We start from the raw sequence: 23,243 nt of genomic DNA on the forward strand, positions 1-23,243 counted from the left end.
CTGAGTGTGTTTTGGAGATACTTAACTATTTTTACCTTGGCTTCCTTGGTTTTTTTTTTTTTCTGATAAAAGCCTAAAATTAAAAGTCCACAAAGACTTTTTCTAGCTTTAAAAGTCTGATGTAAAATGAAGAGGCAAAACTGATGATGTATTTTTAATAAATAAGTCAAAAGATGGGTTGTTTAATGTATAAAGGGGCTTTTAAAAAGCAATAGAAAAGATGCCTGCCCAAAAATGGAAACATGGGTGACACATACAGGATTTCATACAAAGGTGTTGATACTAAATATTTCATTTTAACTTGAAGCTAACCTAAATCTAAAGTGGTAGGACTAGTTTTCATTTTACTCCTGACAGTCATGTCCACGGCCTTTGATACTCACAGTTTTCATAACGTTTATGAGAGAGGAAAGCGGTAAAAATAAAAGACAGACAATTAGGATGAAGCTTCATGGTTCTGAGCTAGTTTTGTTTAGGATAAGATCTTGCCCTGTAGCCCAAACTAGCCTTGAACTGGTAACTCTCTTGCTTCAGCCGCTTGAGTGTTGGAGTCATGGATGCGTCACTCCACCAGGATGCTCTTTGCTGCTGGTTGCTTGCTTTTGAGAGGTGGGTGGAGAATAGTTAGAAATGATCAAAGGGCTAGAAAGTTGCCCACAGAAGAGCTGACAACCAATATCTCTGAGAGCTGCGTTTCTTCCTTATAACTGTGATGTGTCTCCGAATTCCTCTAGTGGACACATTATTTTCTAATTTAGAGAAAACACATTTCATCTGGGATACATCATAAGAACAAATTTAAGGTTTTCACATTCAGAACCATTAAAATTCATTCTGGCACCAAATAATAAAACATTTCCTGAAAATGTCAAAACCTGTAGCTAGACATGTCTTAGGCCCTAGGGAAGAAACTAGTACATTTATTATTCTGCTAAATGGACATAGTATTAAACCAACATCTAATGACTTAGTGATATATTATATATTAGTGTGTCTCTCAACCCTCGTCAGTGGAGCTTCTTTTAATGAATGAATACATATTAATAATAGATAGATAGATATTAACTAACACAGAGACAAGAGTGCTCAGTCTTAGACATGACACAGATAGCACCCTGCTTCTGTCCAAGGAGATCATCAAGGAAGAGGGGGCCGAAAGACTGTAAGAGCCAAGAGTGATGGATATAACTACAGAAAAACATGTTCCTAGACACAACAGGGAAGTTGCAAGTGTGAACTCGGTGGCTGTAAAAACACGCACGAGACCCATGCAAGCCTAGCCAGAGAAAATCCCAGCGTGGAGAGGGGAAGTGGGCACGAAGCCCTGCCCCTAGGTAAAGACCTATTGACTACTGATAGCTGATAGGAGAAGGAACACCATCTGCCTTTAAGGGTGTGACCCTCAGTGCATGGCTACACCCCCGTGGAAGGCCACACACTCAAGAAGATATGAGCAGCATAAATTAAACTCAACAAATTTTCAAGAAGAGGAAGAAAAGAGTACACAAAGCTGAGTGAGCAGGGAAAGGGGTGACCTGGGTGGGGGTAGAGTGTGAATATGATCAAAATACATTGTATAGAATTATCAAACAGTTGATAACGATATTTTAATAAGACAAGTGTTTAAAGGCCACCTTTGTTTTCTGTGGTTGGGTCTCCACTGCAGCATCTGTCTCACTTCCTTGTTGATTGGTCTATCGATATCCTCAACTCTAGGAAAAGTTTCTTGAGGACAGACATCTAGGAGGCCTAGTTCGTGGATCCCAGCTCTGTAGTAGACACTCCATAAATGCTTGTTAATAAATGATAATACTTAAAGATTATTAGTCTGAAAAACATTAGGCAAGACGAGAGAAACTGTGAGGTGGCCCCTGAGTGATGACAGCAATGGGTATTGTGTTAATATTTTCACTCTTGGCTTGAATACCACATTAGACACTGACGATCTAGAACCCCACTATGACAAACTCACAGTTTTGGGATAGAGGCGCATTATCTGAGGTTTTGTCATTTATAATTTATGGCCTATGTTCGACTGCAGTCTAAAAAATGTTACACAGAAGCTTTCAGAAATGAAGAATTCCCGTTTTAAATCAAAATCTGAACAGTATGATGAAATCTTACTCCGTTCTTCCAAGACATGAGTCATTCATAAGTTCAGTGTATACGCACTGTATATGCTACCCACCTATTGGTTACTTACTAGATTGTCAACAGTTGGAGTACTTCAGGGATTCTCTGTCTCCATCTCTGTCTGTCTGTCTGTCTGTCTGTCTCCCTCCCTCTGTTTTGTTTTGTTTTGTTTTGTTTTCCAAGATAGGGCTTCTCTGTGTAGCCCTGGTTGTCCTGGAAGCCACTGTGTAGACCAGGCTGGCTTCAAACACAGAGATTTGCCTGCCTCTGCCTCTGCTAGGATTAAAGGCATTGACGACACCACCAACTGCTGAGTCAGGGTCTCTCTTCTTTGTCACTGTACTTTGTGTTTCAAGCTAGATGGCCTGTAAGCCTCCAGGATATTTTTCTCTTTCGGCCTGTCATCTCACCATAAATGTACTGGGATTACAGGCATGTGTCATTGTGTCTGGCTGTTACATGCATTCCAAGGATCAGAACTCAGGTCATCACCTCATAGGCCAAGCATTTTTATCTGATAAGCCATCTCCCCAGGCCAGGAGGAGTTTTGTTTTGTTTAATTGTTTGTTTCTTTGTTTTCATCCTCCAAAAAACACTGGCTTCTGCCTCAAGTCAGTCCAACTCTGCTCTGGAACTCATTATTTGAACACAAGCAAATGTAAATTAACGTATAGTCATCACATTGGCGTCTCAGCAAGGTAAGGAAATGTTGACATCAGCCTGAGACTCAAATGAGGCTCTGAATTATATGGTGTGACTTGAGGTGTTGACACTCTGGCCCTCTGCCTTCCAAACTTCAGGAAAGAAAGCACATGGTTGAGAACAGAGCTCATGACTTCATCACTTTCCAGAACTGGACAGTGAAAAAGTCCACACTGAGTGGATCCAAAGTATTGCTTCATCCCTGTTCAGGAAGCATGCCTAATGTGAATTGTCCAGCTTCAGCCAATTGCTGATCGTTCACACAATGAATCTGACAATAAGCTAGGGACCAGAAACTTCCAAAGACAGAGAAAGCATAGCTCCAATATAGTTCCATCTAGAAATCTGACCAGGCTTGTGGTCATGGCAGCAACCACCACCCAGCCAAGCTGTCTATGCCATGCGCTTCCATTCAACCTCCTGCTCATTGCTCAGTCCATTGGCCCCATGGAAAACTCCAGAACCCTCCTCAGTGTGCATCATCCTCATGGGATTCACTTTCTTGTTACTTGATGTCCTTCTGAAGTTAACGTGATCAACTAACATGACTGTTAGCACTATGCCCCTTTCTATGTTCACTCTTCTCTTATCTTTCAGGTCATGGCCCTGCTGTGTTTTGGTTTTTCCAACTTTTCTGACATACTTTTTTCCTTAAAAATCCTTGAGGGCCTTCCCGTCTCCCACACTTCTTGGTTTAAGAACACTTTCATGATCCAGTTCCTCCCAGTATCTCCAGATTTCCTCCCCCAGCCACTCTCCTCTCTGTCTCTATATCTATAGCAACCCCAAGGCATGTCCCGTTCCCTGGCATCCTTTTTCCAGAGTACCTGGATCCTCCCGGTGAACCTGCACAGCCTGGCTCTTCAGAGTCTACGCAACTCCTCAGCTTCCCCCTTGTATAGGTTTGGCTGCCTGGCCCACATTCCTGTGCCTGCTCTGGCCACCCCTGCTCCCTCCCATCTGCTGTCTTGTCTGTATAGACACTTTTTGTGTGCTTGTTGTCTACCTGGTCCTAAGCTCCTCCAGGCTGGAGACTGATTTAATTCTTTCTGAATCTCCAGCTGCATTCGTGGTATCTAAACCCCCTAATCCAATTTTGAAAAAAAAAAATACCTATTGGACAATAATAATGGCCTCAGTGTGCAAAGTGACTTTGTCAGAATTGCACCTTCGACCAAAGAAGTCTCTGCCATAATTTCCAGAAACTGTGCTCATGTTCCAATGCACAGCAAAGGGGACTCAGGCTACATTTGACTAATGCCATGGGCCCTGGGTCAGGAAGATTACCACTGGCTTAGCCAGGTGAGATAAGCTATAGTGTGACTCCTACAGACCTCACCAGCTGTGGTCAGAGAGAGAGACCTAATGATGGAAAAGCAGTCACAGAGGCAGAGCTGCTGGCTCTAAAGATGGAGGAAAGGACACAAATGAATGTGGGCAGCCTTTAGGAGCTGGGAACAGCAGCATGGCTTTTCCCTTAGGACCTGCGGAGGGAGTTCAGCAAGGATGGCACCTTGATTTAGGCCACCAAAGTCCATGCTGGAACTCAAACCTACATTTTTATTAAGTCACTTACTTGATGACTATTTGTTGCTGCAACAGTAGAAAAGAGACTGTATTAAGTTAGGCTGGGATGCTGTTAAGGAAACACATGTAAGACGCCTGTGAGGCTCTATGAGGGAAGTCAACATCCAGCTGAGGTACAGGCCTAGCTTTCTGCGGAAGACATTAGAGCTAACTTTTTTTAAAGGATCTGGGTTAGATCCAAAGAAATGGGATGCTTGTGCTTCAGCAGGAAGGATGCTCAAGCAGAAAACAGGCTAGAGGCTCTCGAGCAGGTAAGAAGTTGGGTGGTACCTCAGCATGCAGGGCAAAAGGTAGGCATAGGGCACCATAAGATGGCCTGCCCTCGAGCCCTAGCTCTGCAGGCTACATTGTCAAAAAGCCCAAGCCCAAGCCCAAGCCTCACTCTAGCACCCAGATTCTGATGGTCCTCTTGTTTAAACAGATATGAGCTCACTGAGACACTTGTCCCCACACTGCCAGCCTGCATCAGGGTTGGCGTTAGCAGGGTTACAGGTCAAGCGAGTCATATTCTCTAGACCAAAGAACAAAACAAGGCAGTGCGCAGTATAAGATTGAACGTGGCTTTCCACTGAGGGACAAGGGCCTACCCTAATGCATAAACAATAGTAGAGGGGATGACAAGGATATCACTGTCACCTACTCTTGACAGGAAAGCTTTAATGAGGGGGCAGAGCTGCCTTTCCCCACCTGACAGCCTGCCCAACATCTCCCCCATATTGCAAGCCAGGCATGGTGGAGCACACCTGGAATTCCAGTACTAGGCAGGCAGAGGCAGGAGGATCAGGAACTCATGGCCTGACTAGGGTTCATAGGAACTTTGTCTCAAAAATAAAAAGAGGAAGGGCTGGCAAAATGGCTCAGCAGCTAAAGGTGCTTGCCTTCAATACTGGGTAACTGAGTTCAAGTCCCCAGAACTCACATGGTGGAAGGAGAGAACCAATTCTTGCAACTTGTCCTGTAACCTCCATAGGCATGTGTGCCCTTTCCCCCAGTAAATAAATGTAAAAACAAAAAAAGAGGGAGGGAAGGGATACAGCCCGATTGGAATGGTGCTTTCCTGGCATGCCAAGATCCTGGGTTCAAACCCCAGGACCATAGCGCACACCTTTAATTCCAGGACTCAGTGGGTAGAGGCAGGAGGATCAGAAGTCCAAAAGTCCTTGGCTACATACCAAGTTCAAGAGCAGTCTAGGCCATGAAACCTTGTCTCAAAAATAAATAAAGTCCCTGGGTCCCTGGATTCTACCTCAAAGAGAAGGAGTCCAGGCCTGGGTGATAAGGTTGACCGTTGAGAGACAGCTGCGTCATAAGGATGTGAACAGTTTAGTGAATGACATACTGAAAAAGCCAAGAAGCTGAGGCCAAGAACACTGTCTTCCCCTCACTCTCTACCCTGGGGCAATAAGGGGAGGATTACGTGATTATGTTTTCCAGAAGATAACCTTTGACCCAGGGCAAGGGTGGCTTATGAAATTCCTGTGGTTTCTAACCTCCTGGCCAGAGTCTTCTGTCTGACACACAGCTCCTGAGCTCTGAGCCCTCGGCAACACCCGCAGGATTTGTGTGTAGGAACCTTCCTAAGCCTTCTCATCGAAAGTCACGGAGGAAGATAACAAACAGGAATATAGTCTGGGGTGCTGACACGCCTGTAACCCCGGGGTTCACTGGGCAGGAAGATGGTGAATGTAAGACTAACCTGGGCTAAAGGCTAAAGGCAAGACCCTGCCTCAAAAAGGAAGGAAGGAATGGAGAAGAGGGAAGACAGAAGAGCTGGAAATTAGGAGACAGGAAAGAGAGGAGGAAAGGGGGAGATAGAGGGGAGAAAGAAGGGAAGAATATGAGAAGGAGAAATAAAAGATGGATGAGCATAGCTGTTCTCACTCTCTGGCTTCTGCCTAAAATAGTGGTTCTCAACCTGTGGGTTGTGGCCCTTCTGGGGGGGGGGGCGGGGGCGATGACCCTTTTGTAGAGGTTGGCTGAGATCATCTGCATGCCAGATATTTACATTATAATTCATAACAGTAGCAAAAATACAGTAATAAAGTAGCAATGGAAGTAATTTTATGGTTGGTGGTCATCACAACATAAGGAACTATAGTAAAGGGTTGCAGTGTTTTAGGAAAGTTGAGAACCGCTTTCCTGAGAAAATAATGATGTTGGGCCAAACTTGACCTCTCGTTGATGACAGTTTCTGTAATACATTCCAAACGTGAATTAGGAATCGTTGCCGTCCGTGGTGCCTGTCCTAGTTAGTTTTGTCACTTTGACAGTCTAGTGTCACCTGAGAAGAGACTCTCAAGCGAAGGGTTACACAGATGAAACTGTCCTGTGGGCATGTCTGTGGGGGACTCTCTTGATTGTTAACTGATGTAGGAGGGTCTAGCCCACTATGGGCAGCACCATCCCCTGGGCACGTAGTCTGGGCTATATAAGAAAATCAGCTGAGCATGTGCTTGCAAACAGTATCCCTCCATGGTCTCTGCTCCGAGGCTCTTGCTTGAGTTCCTGCCCTGACGACTTCTCTCAACAATGTGGCCTGGAAGTATTAACCGAATCAATTCTTTTCCTCTTTTAGTTGTTTTTGGTCAGTGTTTTCTGGGGAACCAAACTAGAACAGTGCTCCTTGGGAGAACTGTAGGTCATAGGGTACCGTGCCTCTCGCCTAGTAGCACAATCTCTGGGGTGCTAAGCCACCAGAGCACATCTTCCTGGTTTGGGGCCAGAAGTCTTAGCATACAGCCTGGGTTGCCTCTCTCACCTCTACTTCAGGGTGGAATCAAGGAGCAAACCAGAGGACCAGAAGGTTCCTCTGGTCCTGGGTCCCAGCCTTTCTGGCAGGCAGAATCCAGAGGGACTTTGAAGTTAATTATAAAGAACTGGATTCCCAGAATTTTCTGGGAGGTGAGTGAGTGAGTGAGCAAGAAGATGAGCCCCGACTACCTGAGGGAGGGAAGAGCAGGTGATGTGCTTCTCTGGGCTACCCCCCGATAGAAGTGCCAGATGTCCTACTGGCTTAACCAAATATTCAGTCTCTCTCTATTTTTCTTTTTTGTCTTGATGAAAATCTTATAGGGTTTGTAGTGGTTATTGCTTTGTCTCTACCACCACAGTATGACTGGAACCATGACCTAGGATTCACACGGTCATCTCGGGGTCTTTACCATTGCAGCATAAATGGACCTATGACCGGGGGGGGGGGGCTCACTGTACTCTCAGGTGCATCCAATAGGTGTCCTGCTACTGTTTGCTCAGCTGGAAGAATGCAGAGAGGCAGTTCTACAACCCCAGCCTCCAGGGTTACAGCTGCCACACTGTCTGGGTTCCAACTAGAGGCCGATGGCTAGAGACAGGAAGATGGGCTTTTCGGCAGAGGCCCAGGAATGGGGGTGGGTGGAGGGGAAATGGTGGGATCCTGAGTGCAATCTTTTAGCCACTTGCCTTTTCCCAGCTTGGGTTATTACATTAGTTCAGAACTTATACTCACACTTAAAAGATTTCTGTCATATTTTATGACACTATGATCTCAGAGTAATTTGCCCTGGAAATATGTCACATTAAATCAGGGACACTAATAAACTTTATTATGTAAACTCCATGTGGGCCTGACCAGGCAGATGGGGCAGCCTCCTATTGCACTTACATCCATGCCCCTCCATGACGGCCCCTCCTGTGGTGGAAGAAGAAATAAGCTGGATAGAATCACCTCTGCCCCAAGCACGCACATGCCCATCAGGGTTGCATTAGAAGCCTGGCCCACCATCCCACAGGGAGATTCATTCTGGTTTCCGAAGGATGGGCGCAGTCTTTGGAACGCACTCTGATGTCCTGGCCTTAACATCTTCCATTCACACTGCAATGGCTTTCAGCCTGGACTGTGTGGTGGCGCTGCTAAGAATCCTTTCACATATACAAGTGAGATATTAGAAAGTAGTAGCTAACAGCCAGACATGGTGGCACAAGACTGTAATCAAAGCACTTAGGGATGCTGAGACTGGCAAGTTCCGGGTCAGTCTGGTGGGGGGGGGGGATAAAAAAATTTTTTTTAAAGAATATATATATATATATATATATATATATATATATATATATATATATATATATATATATATATGAGAGAGAGAGAGAGAGAGAGAGAGACCTTGTCCAAAAAAAAAAAAAAAAAAGAGTGCTAGCTGACAAGTTCTAAGAGCCAAGTCCTTCCTTCCGTTCTTCTACCAACTGGTGCATGACCTGAACACAGATCAGCCAGGACCATATGATAGAAAAAGCATAAATGTGGAAATATGTTTAGGGATCCCTTTGTTTGTTTGCTTTTTCTTGAAAGCCTAGCATGACTTATACCCATAGCCAAGCACTAGGAATAAAAGAAAGAATACAGATCCAATTAAAATCCCAATAAGGTGACCTGGAAAACAAAGTTAACTTATTTCAAAAAAAATATGTGTAAATCTATACTGTTCTTTATGGAACATACAGTGATTAAAAAGTTTGTAAGTTCGTATAAAAAATATCTAAGAATAATTAGGAAGGGCTTGAGCCATCGCATACTAAATGTATGTGAGTGTGGGGGCTGGTGAGATGGTTCAGCCATGAAAGGCTAAGGCTCACAAACAAAACGTGTAAGTGTGTATGTGTGTGTGTGTATGTGTGTGTGTGTGTGTGTGTGTGTGTGTGTGTGTGTGTGTGTGTATTGGGGTGGGGGCAGGGGCAGAGAGATCTGAGCTCGCCACATTGTATATACAAACTTTCAAACGACAACCCGGGGCCATGAGAAGGAACAGAATAAAAAAAGCTGACAGGAAGTCTGTCTGTCCTGACCACACAGCTTCCCAGGGCGCTTCCTCAGCACCAGCAGCCAGACAGCCATCTCGTCTCACCCTGCAAAGGAACTGGAAGTCTTTTCTCTAGGGGAAAAAAAAAAAGGCTGGAGAAATAGATCTACAGTTAAGAGTGAATATTGCCTCTTACAGAGGACCCACATTTGATTCCCAACACCCAAACCAGGTGAATCACAGTCACCTGATTTATTCCAGCCCCAGGGGATCCAATGCTTCTGGTATTTCTGGATGGACACACACAAAGAATTTAAAAAATAAAAATAAAGTAAATCAAATAGAGTCTGAAGTCAAGACTCATAGACTAAGTAAAACAAGGACTCGGGAGAACACTGACTCCACATGGAGAAGGGCAGATGCCACTCCCGTCATCTGTTCCTGGAATGCCAGCATCTGGGGCACCCTTGCACACACCAACAAAGCTGAATGGGGCACAGGGCACTGCATAGCACTTCCCGACTCCAGAGAAAAGACCTCACAGGCTGGCATGAGAGAGACAAAATGGAAAGGCCTCTGGCAACCTGGTCTCCCTAGGGAAGGCCACACACAAACATCCTCCACTCCAGCAGGGAGAGACAGTGAGGAAATACTTTTCACAGAAGACATAATCAAAAACAAACACGAGGAAAAGTGTTTGAAAGAAAAACAGACAGGGCGATCACATTCTCAGAGAGCAAAGATGATTTCTCACTGTGAAACGAAAACAAAATGCTGCTTAAAATGCCAGCTTCAAAGCAAGAAACTGCTATGAGAAACAAAAACTGATAGCTAAATACGATTGTTCAAAGAGACTCAGAGTAAAAGTTAAGGGGATCTTCCGTACATTAGAGGTTGGTCGGTGACTATATAAGATGAAAAAAGAAATTATTTTAAATCCAGTGTTAAGTCCAAAAAGCCAATGTCCAGAATTTCAATTAAAAAAATGAAGAGAAGATGTGAGAGAAAATTACTGATGAAGATATTGGATCTGGAAGATAGATAGCTCAGTGATATGAGAATTTCCTAGCATGCATAGGACCCAAGGTTCAATCCCCAGTGAAACACACACACACACACACACAAACACACACACACACACACACACACACACACACACACACTTGTATTTCTCAGAATCACTATGTAATGCAACCCTGTAAAAAAAAAAAAACTATCAGAATTAGTGACAAGGGAACTCAAGTGCACACAACTAGTTAAGTGAATAAAAGGAGAGTTCTGTCAGGGAACACCAGTGTGAAACTTCAGAAATTATAAAGATATGATCTCTAAAACTTCCAAGAGTCGGAGCAAAGGAGAGGTGGGCATAGCAGGTGAATACAAGCAATGAGAATAGAAATAGAGCAATAGCTGTTGGGTGAGAAATTAATTTCTTAAAAATAACTAACACAAAAATGCTGCATTCTTATACCAACTTCAAATAATTTGAAACAGAAATTCAGAAAACAAACCCACTTAGAATACTATCAAAAAGAGTAAAATGTTTAGGAATAAATTTTAAAATCTGGAGAACTTGCGCACTAAGAGCCACTGAATATTGCTAAAAGCAATTAAGAAAGGGCTCACTGTGCAAGCAAGGGACCCATCACCCACTTAAAACCAGAAAAAGGATCACACATCTCTAATCCCAGACTTTATGCAGTGAGATGGGAAAAGAAGTCAAAAGCGTCCCAAGAGGTTCCTAGACTACCAAGCCTGGTATATAGAGCAGGGAATAAGAAAGCTTCTCAAACAATGTGGAAGACTAGTACTGATGCCCACAATGGATCTATAACCTCAACACACATGCAACACACATGCACATACATGTAACCACACACATACACACACACACACACACACACACACACACACACACAAGAGAGAGAGAGAGAGAGAGAGAGAGAGAGAGAGAGAGAGAGAGAGAGAGAGAGAGAGACAGAGACAGAGAGACAGAGACAGAGAAAGAGAGACAGACAGACAGAGAGCTATTTTTTAATTAAATAAGACAAAAGACAAAAATTAACGGAAAGACATCTTTTGTCTTTTGGGCCAAAAGACAAATTTTTATAGACAGATGTTGGCACTACACAAGGCAGTCTATAGACTCCATGCAATGTCTAGCAAAATCTCAACAATACCTGGTTTGGTTTTTTTTTTTTTTCAGAAACAGAAAAAAAAATCATCCTAATTTCCACATGGAATCTCAAAGGACTCTGACCAGCCAGAACAATCTGGAAGAAAGTAATCAGAGCCCTCACACTTGCAGGTTTTATTGCATATTGCAAAACTTCAGCAATCAAAATTGTGTAGCGCTGACAGGATAAAAATAACCAGAAATAAACCGTGTGTGTATGCATGTGCTAGTGTGTGTATGTGAATATATATATATGCATACACACATATATATGTATATATTACATACTATATATATTCAAATGATTTTTGACAAGGGTGCCAGAGCCACTCAACAGTCTTTTCAACTAGTGGTGATGGAAAAACAGAATGTCCACATGCAGAAGATGATATTGTTTCCTGATCTTATATGAAATACAAAAATGCCCAAAATGGGTCAAAGATCAGTGGACCATAAGAGAAAAACCAAGGGAGCTGGAGAGATGGCTCAATGGTTAAGAGCACTGTCTGCTCTTCCAGAGGACCTGGGTTCAATTCCCAGCAACCACATGGTGGCTCACAGACATCTTTAACTCCAGTTATAAGTGGGATCTAACACCCACTTTTGCCCTCCAAAGACACCAGGCATGCACAGACATATACACAGGCAAAACATCCATACACATAACAATAAAACAAAAATGAAAAAATTTAAAAACAACAGCAAACTGCTTTTAACAAAAGATAAATAAGTTTCTTATAAGAATACAAAGGAGGCCGGGCAGTGGTGGCACACACTTTAATTTCAGCCTTCAGGGAAGCAGAGCAGGTGGATCTCTGTGAGTTCAAGGCCAACCTGGTCTACAAAAGGAATCTAGGATAGCCATGACTACACAAAGAAACCCTGTCTCCAAAGTGTGTGTGTGTGTGTGTACGTGTGTGTGTATGTGTGTGTGTATGTGTGTGTGTACATGTGTGTATGTGTGTGTGTATGTGTGTATATGTGTGTGTGTGTGTGTGTGTATGTGTGTGTGTGTGTGTGTCATACATACAAAGGAGAAGGTCTTTGTGACACTGGATCTGAAGTATTTTCTTGATCATGATTTCAAAATCACAGAAAGAAAAGTCATAAAGTTAAATCTCACCAAAGTTACAAGCATCAAAGTCATCAAAGTTACAGGCTTCTGTGCCTCAACTGACAGAGTAAAAAGGCAGCACGTGGAAGCCAAGTATTTGTAAGTCATATATCTGATAATGGCTTGCTATTCAGAATCTATAAAGAGCTCCCAAACTCAGCAACAGAAAAAGTAATGGTTAAATAGGCAATGGGCTGAACATTTCTATAAAGAACATACTCAAATGGTTCATATACATGTGAAATAATGAGCATAATTAATCATTAAAAATACAAATCAAGACGATGATGAGCAGCCAAATAATTTCCATTAAAATGGCAAATAAAACAGAAGAAAGAGAGAAAGAGACAGAGAGAGGCTGTGGTAGCAGCTACAGGACCCACATGGGTCTTGGGTCTAAGCCAAATGGGGTCCCAGCACTGAGAGGGGAAATGGACACATTCTACCATCCCTAACACAGAAGCTATCTACAATCTCTAGCTGCTCACTGAGGAAAAGTCAGTTTCCTCTGAGAGAGTCTCACTGGGTATACAAACTACCCTTATGGCCAGGCCCCTGCCCAGCAGTAGATGGCCAACACAAAGTGAACTCAATGGCATTTTGTGGGGTTCCTTATCTCATAATTCTTTGGGCATTATTTATCATTATTATTTTTGTCTTTTCTTCTTTTTGAGGATCTTTTACATATATGGTATGGTTTTTTGTTTTTATGAAATTTCTGTATGTGTGAATGTGTGTGTCTCTGATTCCATATGTATTTCTTGTACTTGTTCTTTGCTCTTTTCCTTCTGTTACCTTGTTTTGCCCTATTCTTGTTTGCCTGGTTTTTTTTTTGTTTTGTTTTTTTGTTTTTTTTTTTACTTTCTCTTATTTTATTAGTTTTAGATGTCTGCTTGTATTCTAGTGAGAGAGAGAAAGAAAGGGTGTAGGTTTAAGTGAGTGGAGAGTTGGGAGGAGTTCAGGGAGGGAAAACTATAATCAGAATATATTGTATGAAAAAAATCTATTTTCAATAAAAAGAGAGAAAGAAGAGATGATAGGAGAGAAAGGAAGTGAATGGGAGGGAGGGGAGGGAAAAGGGAAGGAGAGAGAGAGGGAGGGAGAAAAGGAGGAATGGAGGGAGGGAGGGAGGGAGAAAAGAAGGGAAGGAAGGAGAAGGAAGGAAGAAGGGAAGGAGAGAGGGAGGGAGGGAAGGAAGGAGGAGAGGAGAAAAAGAGGGAGGGAGGGAGAAAGGAAGGGAGGCAAGCAAAGAAAGGAAGGACGGAAGCTGGCTTTGATCTTTGCTAACAGAAGTGGTGCCGTGGATGTGAAGAACAGCATGGTGACTCACTAAGGAAACTGAACAGAATCAGCACATGATCCATAACTCCAGATCCAGACATTACCCAGAAAGAGTGAAGGCAAAGACTCAAACTCTTAAGTCCTCGTGTTCGCAGCAGCGTTCCTTACTGTGGCCATACACCGGAAGTAGCACAGACATCCACTGACAAAAGGATAAACAAAATGTAGTGTATACACTCAGTGGCTACTGTTTGAGCATAGGAATGGGGAAAGCATTGTTATGCATAGTAAGAGGGTGGACCATTGTGTGTGTGTGTGTGTGTGTGTGTGTGTGTGTGTGTGATCTGTCCCTCCTGCAACAACCTGCATCTGCTGAGTTCCCAGCCTCCCCCTCAGGACATCACAACACCAGCACAAGGTGACAGTAGCCATGAGGAGAGGAACACACTTCTCCTTATTGTCCACTGCCACTTTATGGTCTGTAGGGAAAGGGGGAAGCAGCCCCAAGAACGGGGTGCAGGGTAAGAGGTGGCTGGATGTGACTACTACCTGCACAGTGCATGCACCAATTCCAGCATACCCATGGTTAAATTCATGGGCAAGCCTGGGGAAGAGACAAAAATATAAAGTTTCACCGCAGTTATATTACACATTTTTAATTATAGGGAGCCGATAAGAAGGCAATACATTCAAATGCTGGCTTCAGATGGTTGTTAATTTTTAACTGAGAACAGAGTGCTACTCAAAAGGAACCCTGTTTCACATGGCTTGGCCCACACATAAATTAGCAGGCAAACTCTGCCGAAGGAGAGGAGAAATGCTGAAGGGACTTTTACAGAAGCGTTCAGGAAACTGAGGTGGGCTGGGGGCAATGAGCTTGAGGTCAGCCTGGGCTACACAGTGAAGAAAGAAATAAAGGAGATGGGAAAGGGGGGTGGTGAGAAAGGGAGAGAAGGAGGAAGAGAGGGAGGAATAAAGGAAGGAATGAAGGTTTACAACACTGATCTCACAGTCTGTATTGTTGGTGAGAGAACCATTACAAAACAAGGAAATAGCCCTGGCACAATGTGCACACCTTTAATCCCAACACTTGGGAGGCAGAGGCAGGTGGATCTCTGTGAGTTCAAGGCCAGCCTGGACTACAAAGCAAATCCAGGATAGCCAACATTACACAGAGAAACCCTGTTTTGAAAAACCAACCCTTCCCCCCCCAAAAAAGAAAAGAAAGAAAGAAAACAAGGAAATAAACTGAAAAGACTCCAACAACTTTCACCAGGTTCTTTGGCTCTGGTTCTTCCACTGCAGCTCGGCAGTGCTGTTCATCCTTGCTCAGTGTGTAGAGAGGTGAAACCCGGCACAACAGAAGCCAGCATCTTGGCTTGTATGGGAAACCTCAACTACACAGGTCTCCAAAGGCCATTCCTTTGCTCGCATTTCCTGAGTGGCCAGTCCCTATCAGATTAGCCAAATATTTACAGAATTGCCACTTTCCCATTATCTCTTACAGACAAAACAAGGGGTGTAGTTGCTTTGTGTGGAAAAGGTCCACTGAAGTGAAACAGTGTGCAGTAAATGCTGCTTCCGGGCTCCCAGCTACATGTGCCTCCCCACCCCCCACAGGCTCATGTGTTTGAACTCTCGGTCACCAGCTGCTGCGCTGTTTTGGGAAACTGTGGAACCTTTGAAGCCCATGCTGTAGCAGGCTGACACATGCCACTAGAGACAGGTCTCTGAGGGACCCCGCTAGGCCCCACTTCCACTACGTCCTCTTGCAAGCTCCTGAATCTGCAGGCTGGGAAGGACCACTTAAGCCACCATGCCCTACCCAGAATGTAACTATGAGTGAAAATAATCCTCCCCTGTCTTATGTTGCTTCTGCCAGGTATTTTGACAAGAATAGTAACTAGTTCAGAGGCAAGAAAAGTAACTAGTTCAGAGACGATCTGCACTTCTGAGAGTTGTAAAAATTAAGCTCTATAGTATCTGTTCAGCACTGCTCACAAAGAGGACAGACATCCCGTAAATGCCAGGTTCCTGCCACTACATTCCATTCCACAGTTCACCTGTGGCCTCCACTGGTGTGTACAGCTCACATGTGCACACACACAGTGTCTCCCTCTATTCCACAGCTCACCTGTAGTCTCCACTGGTGTGTATAGCACACATGTGCACAGACACAGTATCTCTCTCCATTCCATAGTTCACCTGTGGCCTCCACTGATGTGTACAGCACACATGTGCATACACACAGTGTCTCTCTCCATTCCACAGCTCACCTGTGGCCTCCACTGTGCTCATAGGCACTTGTGCCCCCATTTTACCCACTATTTTCTGATGTGCACATGCACACATATACACACACACAAATACACACACTCCACGCCACCTTGTACACATACACACATAACACACACACACACACACACACACACACACACACACACACACACACACACAAACCTTCACAAATCGTACTATAAGAAGCTCCGCTTACACACCCCATGGAGAAATTGAAATGAATTCTCTTCGGCGAGATACAGCCGAAGAGGTGCTGGGGAGATAACAGTGACTAAGACTTGGTGCTGGTCCTCCAGAGTTACCAGAGTTCAGTTCCAGCACCCAGCTCACAACCACCTGTAATTCCAGTTCCATGGGCTCCAGCACCCTCTGCTGGCCTCCACTGATACCTGTACTCACATGCACACACCCACACACTGACAAACATGCATGCACATAATAATAAATAAAAACAAATCAAAGAAACCACCCAACTGTACACTGGAAAACCATAAAGGGCAGTTTTGCTCCCAGAATAAAATCAGGTTTCTGCAAGCAACAAGGGGACACTTAAATCTTTCTCCCTTGCCGCACATCTGTCAGGAGATACCCATTTGTCAAAACACTCAAATCTGCCTAGCACTGTGCTGGGCAGAGCCTGGTGAACTTGATCGATGGTGAGGTCAAGGTTGCACATTTAAAGCACTGGAAGATGTAGTTGGACAACCAAAGCTCTCCACTGGCCCCGCCCATTCCCCGATTTTCCTGTCCTGTGGAGGAACTTCATCAGGGGATGGGTGGGGTCAAGATTAAACACAACCCTTTCTCCACTGACATAAAAAGCCTGGACATTTTTCTTTTTTTAAGAGTGAGGCCAGATGCCCTTTTCACTTACCTGAGGAGGGCTACAGAGCACAATTTAGATAAAAGACACTCAGTTGCTTCAACAAAAGTCAAAACGATGGTGGCTCCAGTATGATCGCTTACTTCTTTCTCACAAGAATTCAAATATAAGCAATCCAGAGCAACGGAGATGGAGCGGCTCGCTCCACAGGTATCAGGGATCCAGGTTCCCAGATGGCTGTGTTGCAGATGAGTCCACGTAACCCAGATTGCAAGGAGATGGGTAAGAAGGAACATACGCGCGCTTGCAGGGTGACAGTTGGACAATAAGTATAAAAGGAACCCAGGTTTCTGACAGCCTGAGGATCAGGCTTCCACTCTGTAGCCTAAGATAGTCAGCACCAACTGTACCCAACGCCAGGAGAAGCGGGGAAGAGCAGAGGCAGAGCTGAGAAATTGCCCCCTTTTTACTCCTTAGAAGAACCAGGATATGGAATCAACTGGGGTGCTTATGGACAGGTGGATGGATAAGGAACATCTCTACTCTGTGAAATATTATTCATGCATTAAAAAAAAAAAAAAAAAGAATCCTGTCATCTGCCACAAAGCGGGTGTAACTAGAAGATGTCGTGTTAAGTAAAATAAACCAGGTGCAGACAGACACTGTGTGATCTCACTTGTACGTGGGGGAGGTCTTGCTGCTGTCCCAGTACCACTCACACTGCTATTCTAGCTGCCTGCAGATGGCTGCGATGCTCCTCCTCAGACTGCAGGTTGTTCCCCATGGAGTTATCTGTCCTCCTCCCAAGGGTTCACATGTTTTCCCCACAGCTGTGCCCTGGTGACAGCAGGGGCTGGCTGCTCCCTTCTCTTCATCTTGGCCCACATAGCCAACAGCTGCTGCTCTGGAGGGTGGGGCTGGATTATAACTTTAACTGAAACCCAGGCGCTTGGCTTCAAAGGTCTTTTTCTCTAAAATGCAACAAACACATACGGTTTGATCTTTAGATAAACGTTTACATATTAAAACATATATTCATGCCACCATCAGTAGAAAGATAAATACATTCATATTATGCTTTTTAAAATCTACCCTACCTGGGCGGTGGTGGTACACACCTTTAATCCCAGCACTTGGGAGGCAGAGGCAGGTGGATCTCCTTGAGTTTGAGGCCAGCCTGGACTACAGAGCCAGTTCCAGGACAGCCAGAGCTGTTACACAGAAAAACTCTGTCTCAAAAAAAAAAAATCTACCCAAACAGTTTTTCTCCTATTATTCTAAAAAAGCTGAAATGTTTTATAGGAGATCGAAAGTATCATAGACATTGGGCACTGGATCATGAGGTTAGTGAAGATGCCGACCACTAGAAGGATAATGAGGGAGAAAGAAGAAGCAAGCGACCAAGGCTGAGCACCAGTCACCTCTTCCATCCCAAGAGATGGTGCTCTCCCTATGAGCTCTCCTGACTCTCACATGACCAAGGAGCATGCAAGGCACTAAGCCACAGTTAAGTCAGAAAAAGCAGCCCCCTAAAGGAAAGAACTTTCCCAAATAGAGGCACAGGAAATATGAGCAAAAGTCCACAACAGGATTGCATGAAAGTAAAAGGCATCTGCACATAGAACGAAACAACAGAGCCAAGAGACAGCCTACAGCATGAGAGGAAATCTTCACCAGGTATACATTTCACAAGGAATTAATATCTATACTATATAAAGAACTCAGAAAGCTAAACATCAAATATCAAAAGATCAATAAGTGGACAAATGAATTGAACGGTCTTTAAAAGAAGAAATATAAACAGATAATGAATATATGAAAAGGGGTTCAATATTCTTAGCATTCTGGGAAAGGCAAATAAAATTATATTATGAATATAGTTAGGAATTATATTAGAGAACAGAAAATGCTTAATTGTGAACCTATGGTACCTAATGAAAATGATGATCAAGATAAACAAGCCATTAATAGTGGATAAGAAACCTGGAGTGGAGCCTAGCTCACTCACTGGCATGGAGCTGGGCATGAAATGAGAATGCCTAAGTGTCTAGCTTATGTGTGGATTCATAAAAATCTAATTGACCCTTGATAAACAGAAAGGGAAAATAAGAGTAGCCGAAAGACACTGAATGATGGGAAAAAACTACAGAAGTTGATCAACCTGCACACTTTAAAGATGTTTTAACATCAGATGGAACTCAGAGAATATGTTATGTTGGGAAAGAGTTTTTGCCTATATTTCCATACGCGGGGAAAGACTACAGATTGCACCAAAATTGATAAAGATCTGATCTGAATAAGAGAAGCTTCCAGCTTACTGTGGTGGCACATGCCTTTAATCCCAGTACTTGGGAGGCAGAGACAGGCGGATCTCTGTGAGTTCGAGGCCAGCCTAGTCTTAACGTGAGTTCAGGACAGCCACAGCCAAAGCTATACAGAGAAAGCCTGTCTCAAAAACAAAAAATAAAAACAAACAAACAAATAAAAATGAGGGGGGCGGACTTCCAAATGAAAGGCATAACTCAAGGACCAGACAAAAAAAGACAGCAATGCAGATGACACAGAAAGCAGATGCCCCTACAGGAAGACAGCTTAACAAACCAGCTAAAGAGGGACATATAGTTCATCAGACTGGCAGACTGGAAAACCTTGATGCTAAAAGGAACTTTTGCTGAAGGACAGATGATCAGGACTGCAATTACAGAGGATTGTCACATCAGTGGCTGAGAGGATTTTCATAACAACATTCAGACTGTTAGGTTTGTGGGATTGAAAATTGTTTCTATTGTAAAAGTTAAACTGTGTAAAAATTTTAGCTTAAACAGAAGGGGGAAGCTATAGAGGAATTTTAATTCAAAACATGGCTGCTCTGGCAAGAGATCACCCTCTAGGTCCATAGGATCCAACTGGTATACGAACACGCCATTAATCCAGGAGATAGGGGCAAGCAGATCTGTATTCAAGGGCAGCCTGGTATAGAACAAGTATCAGGTAAAGAAAAGCTTAGGTCCAGGTGTGGTGATACATGCCTTTAATCCCAAACAATGAAAGTAAAGTTAGTTTGTACAAGCAAGCACCCATGTTTGAAAGTGATGTTTAATTGAGTGGCAGAAAAAGTGACAAATCAGAGAAAGATATGACAGAATAGGATACACCCAACTCTATTGAGAAGAGAGGGGAAAGGGAAGCTATTTCATGGGCAATGCAGAGAGAGAGGAGGCAGTTTTACTAGAACAGTAATAGAGAGACAAGCTACAGAGAGAGAACTCGAACTCGGGTGAAGACTGAACAAGTCAGAGAATGAGAAGGAGACAGAAGATTAGAAAAGATTAGTGGAGTCAGTTTGAGGCCAAGCAGAGTAATTCAGAGGCCAAGAGAGAAGCCAGCTTGAGTAGCTCAGCTGGGAGAGGAGTCTGAGAATCAGAACAGCTGAGTTGAAACAGCCAGCCCAGAGCTCAGTAAAAGCAAGAAAAGGTGAGCTTATTCAGCAGTAAGTCTCAGAGGCTGAAAACATTCTAGGCCTAGGTTAGATTGTATGGAGGCTAGAAGCTCCCAGGACTAGGCCTAGGTTAGCAGACAGAGGCAATAATTGTCCGAGACAACTGAGACAGGTGAATAAAATTTCCATTTACATCCCGTCTCAGCCCAATCAGAACAGGGATCAAGAAAATAACAAATGCTGACAAGAATGTAAAGGGAAAGGAGCCCTTATACAGACACTGTGGAAATCAATAGAGAGGTTCCATCATCACCACCACCACCACCATCACCATGATCATCATCATCATCACCACCACCACCATCATCACCACCACCACCACCATCACCATGATCATCATCATCATCTCATCATCATCACCACCACCACCATCATCATCACCATCATCATAAGTAGGTCTACTAGCGTAGTTTGCCTTCTGTTACTTTGATAAACACTGTGACCAAAAGCAACTTGGAGGTAGGGTAAAATGTTTCTTTGGCTTACCTTTCCACATCACAACCCATCGCTGAGGGAAGGCAGGGCAAGAACTAAGGAGGAACACTGCTTCCTGGCTTGCTCCTAGGCTTACATTCAACTGCTTTCCTTTAACATCCAAGGCCCACCTGCCGAGGCATGTCTCTCCTATATCAAATCAGTAATCAAGAATCTGCCCACGGACATGCTCACAGGTCAATCTGATTAAGACAACTCTTCAGTTGAGGGTCCCTCTTTCCAGGTGTATCAAGGTAACAGCCAAGGTTGGCCATCAGACCTACTACATGAGATCACTACACTGCTGCTTCTGGGAATATAGCTGAAGTCAACACACTACAGACACGCCTGCACACCCTGTGTTTATTGCAGCAATAATCACAAATCCCACATTATAAAATCGGCCTCAATGTTCAGACTTTTAATAAAGAAAATATGGAGTGCCCATGTATGAATCCCTAAAAAACCTAAAATTTTTTTAAAATTAAATATGCAAAATAAGAAAAAATATTGCTCAGTGAGGTTTTACTCAGTCATAAAGAAAAAAGTTAAATTAAGGCATTTGCAGAGAAATGGAGGGAGCTAAAGGTCATTGTGTAAAGTGAAATAAGCCAGACTCAGAAAGATAAATATTGCATGGCTTTTCTTCTATACAGAGAGTAGAGAGGGAACTATCTGAGAGGAGGATGGGGGAAGGGATGGTACTGAAGGTACTTGCAGGAAATGAACACAATACACAGGATGGAAACAACACAGTAAACCCCATCATTTTGTTCAGTGAATGTCTGCTAATAAATGAAGTAAATAAATAAATCTTTTAAAATGAATTCCTCTCTCTCTCTTGGGATTCAAAATAAGCATTCCTTACCCCGAATGTGTTCCTACCACTATTGTCAAACACAGTGTACTTTGACAAGAGTCACTGCCCACACGACGTGGCTGATACCACACCTTCACTGAAGGTCAAGGGCGGTGACCATTCACCACCACAGTGAGCTGTTCAGTGCTGGCCACACATCTGACTAATCCAAGAATGTGTTTTGTTCTAAACTGGTCTTCCTTACTATACAGCCCAAATACACCTCAAATCTAATATTCGTGGATACATTTCATTTTAACTCATAGGCTGATTTGTAAAGCATACTCACTTAAAGGGTAACTAGCTCATCCAATTTTCTCAAAACATCCTGACTTTCACACTGAAATTTTTGCTTCCCCTCCCACCATTCCCCTAGTCCCGCGCATACCTGGACATTGGCCAACCAGTATTAATATCTAAATTTCATCGACTTCTACTGAATTTTATGCCTAGATCAGCAAGATTTTTTAAATCCCTGAGTACATCTTTGTTTAAAAAAAAAATATTTTCTCTGATGAAAACTATTTTAGGAAAGTGTAAGTGGGGGCCAACTATACAGCTCAGAAAGGCATGTGTGGCACTGACTATGGCCACGCAAGGTTCTGGGGTTCCCATAACAACGTCAGTGTGGTAAAAAAAAAAAAAAAAAAAAAAAAAAAAGTAGCTGTGAGTTAGTGCTGTGGCTTGGATAAGTGTCCCCAAAGACTCGTGTGGCAAAGGCCTGGTCCCCATATGATTTCCCTGAGAGAGAGTGAAAATGTTTAAGACCTAGTGTGAGGCCTTTAGGACACTGGGGATATATATACCCATAGAGAGAACTTGTGGGAAGCCCCGCTCCTTTCTTCAGCTTTTCCCTGGCTATTATATAAGTGGTTTTTGTCCTAGGGAGCACTTTGACCATGATGTGTACTACCTCACCCTAGCCTTAAAGCAACAGCATCAATCAGCCATGGACTGACTCTCCAACACCAGGAGCCAAAATAAATCTTTCTCTCTATAAGTGATTGTCTCAAGTATTTGTTGCAGTGACAAAAGACCAAATACCATAGTCAGCCCCCTCTCTTGTGGGCTCCCTGCAATGCCTCTCCCATGAATATTTTAAATGAAATGCCAAAGGAGAGAAGAGATTCAGGCAGCGATCCTCAAACCACAGTGCACTTAAGAAGAATCTGAGAAACTGGGCCCTCTCCCCAGAAAGTTTGGTTTGGAAGAGTGCAAGAAGCAGTCTTGTTCACAAGGACCCAGGATGGTCTCCGTGCAAGCAGTTAGTGATCCGTGCTCACCCTCTAAGACTGGACTGCAGGCAAAGCCATAGAAGTTGCTTTTCCTCTCACAAAAAGCAAAACAGAATCAGCCCCTCTCCAAGAAGAAACAGGAAACCGTAGTAATTATCCCAGTCGATGTTCCACTGCTGTGAAGAGGCACCCTGACCTCAGCAACTCTTATAAAGGAAAGCGTGTAACTGGGGCTGCCTTTTAGTTTCAGATTTTTTTTAAAGACTTATTTATTTATCTATTTATTTATT

This window comes from Acomys russatus, chromosome 27 (assembly GCF_903995435.1).
Source record: "Acomys russatus chromosome 27, mAcoRus1.1, whole genome shotgun sequence".
In the NCBI taxonomy this organism is placed as follows: domain Eukaryota; kingdom Metazoa; phylum Chordata; class Mammalia; order Rodentia; family Muridae; genus Acomys; species Acomys russatus.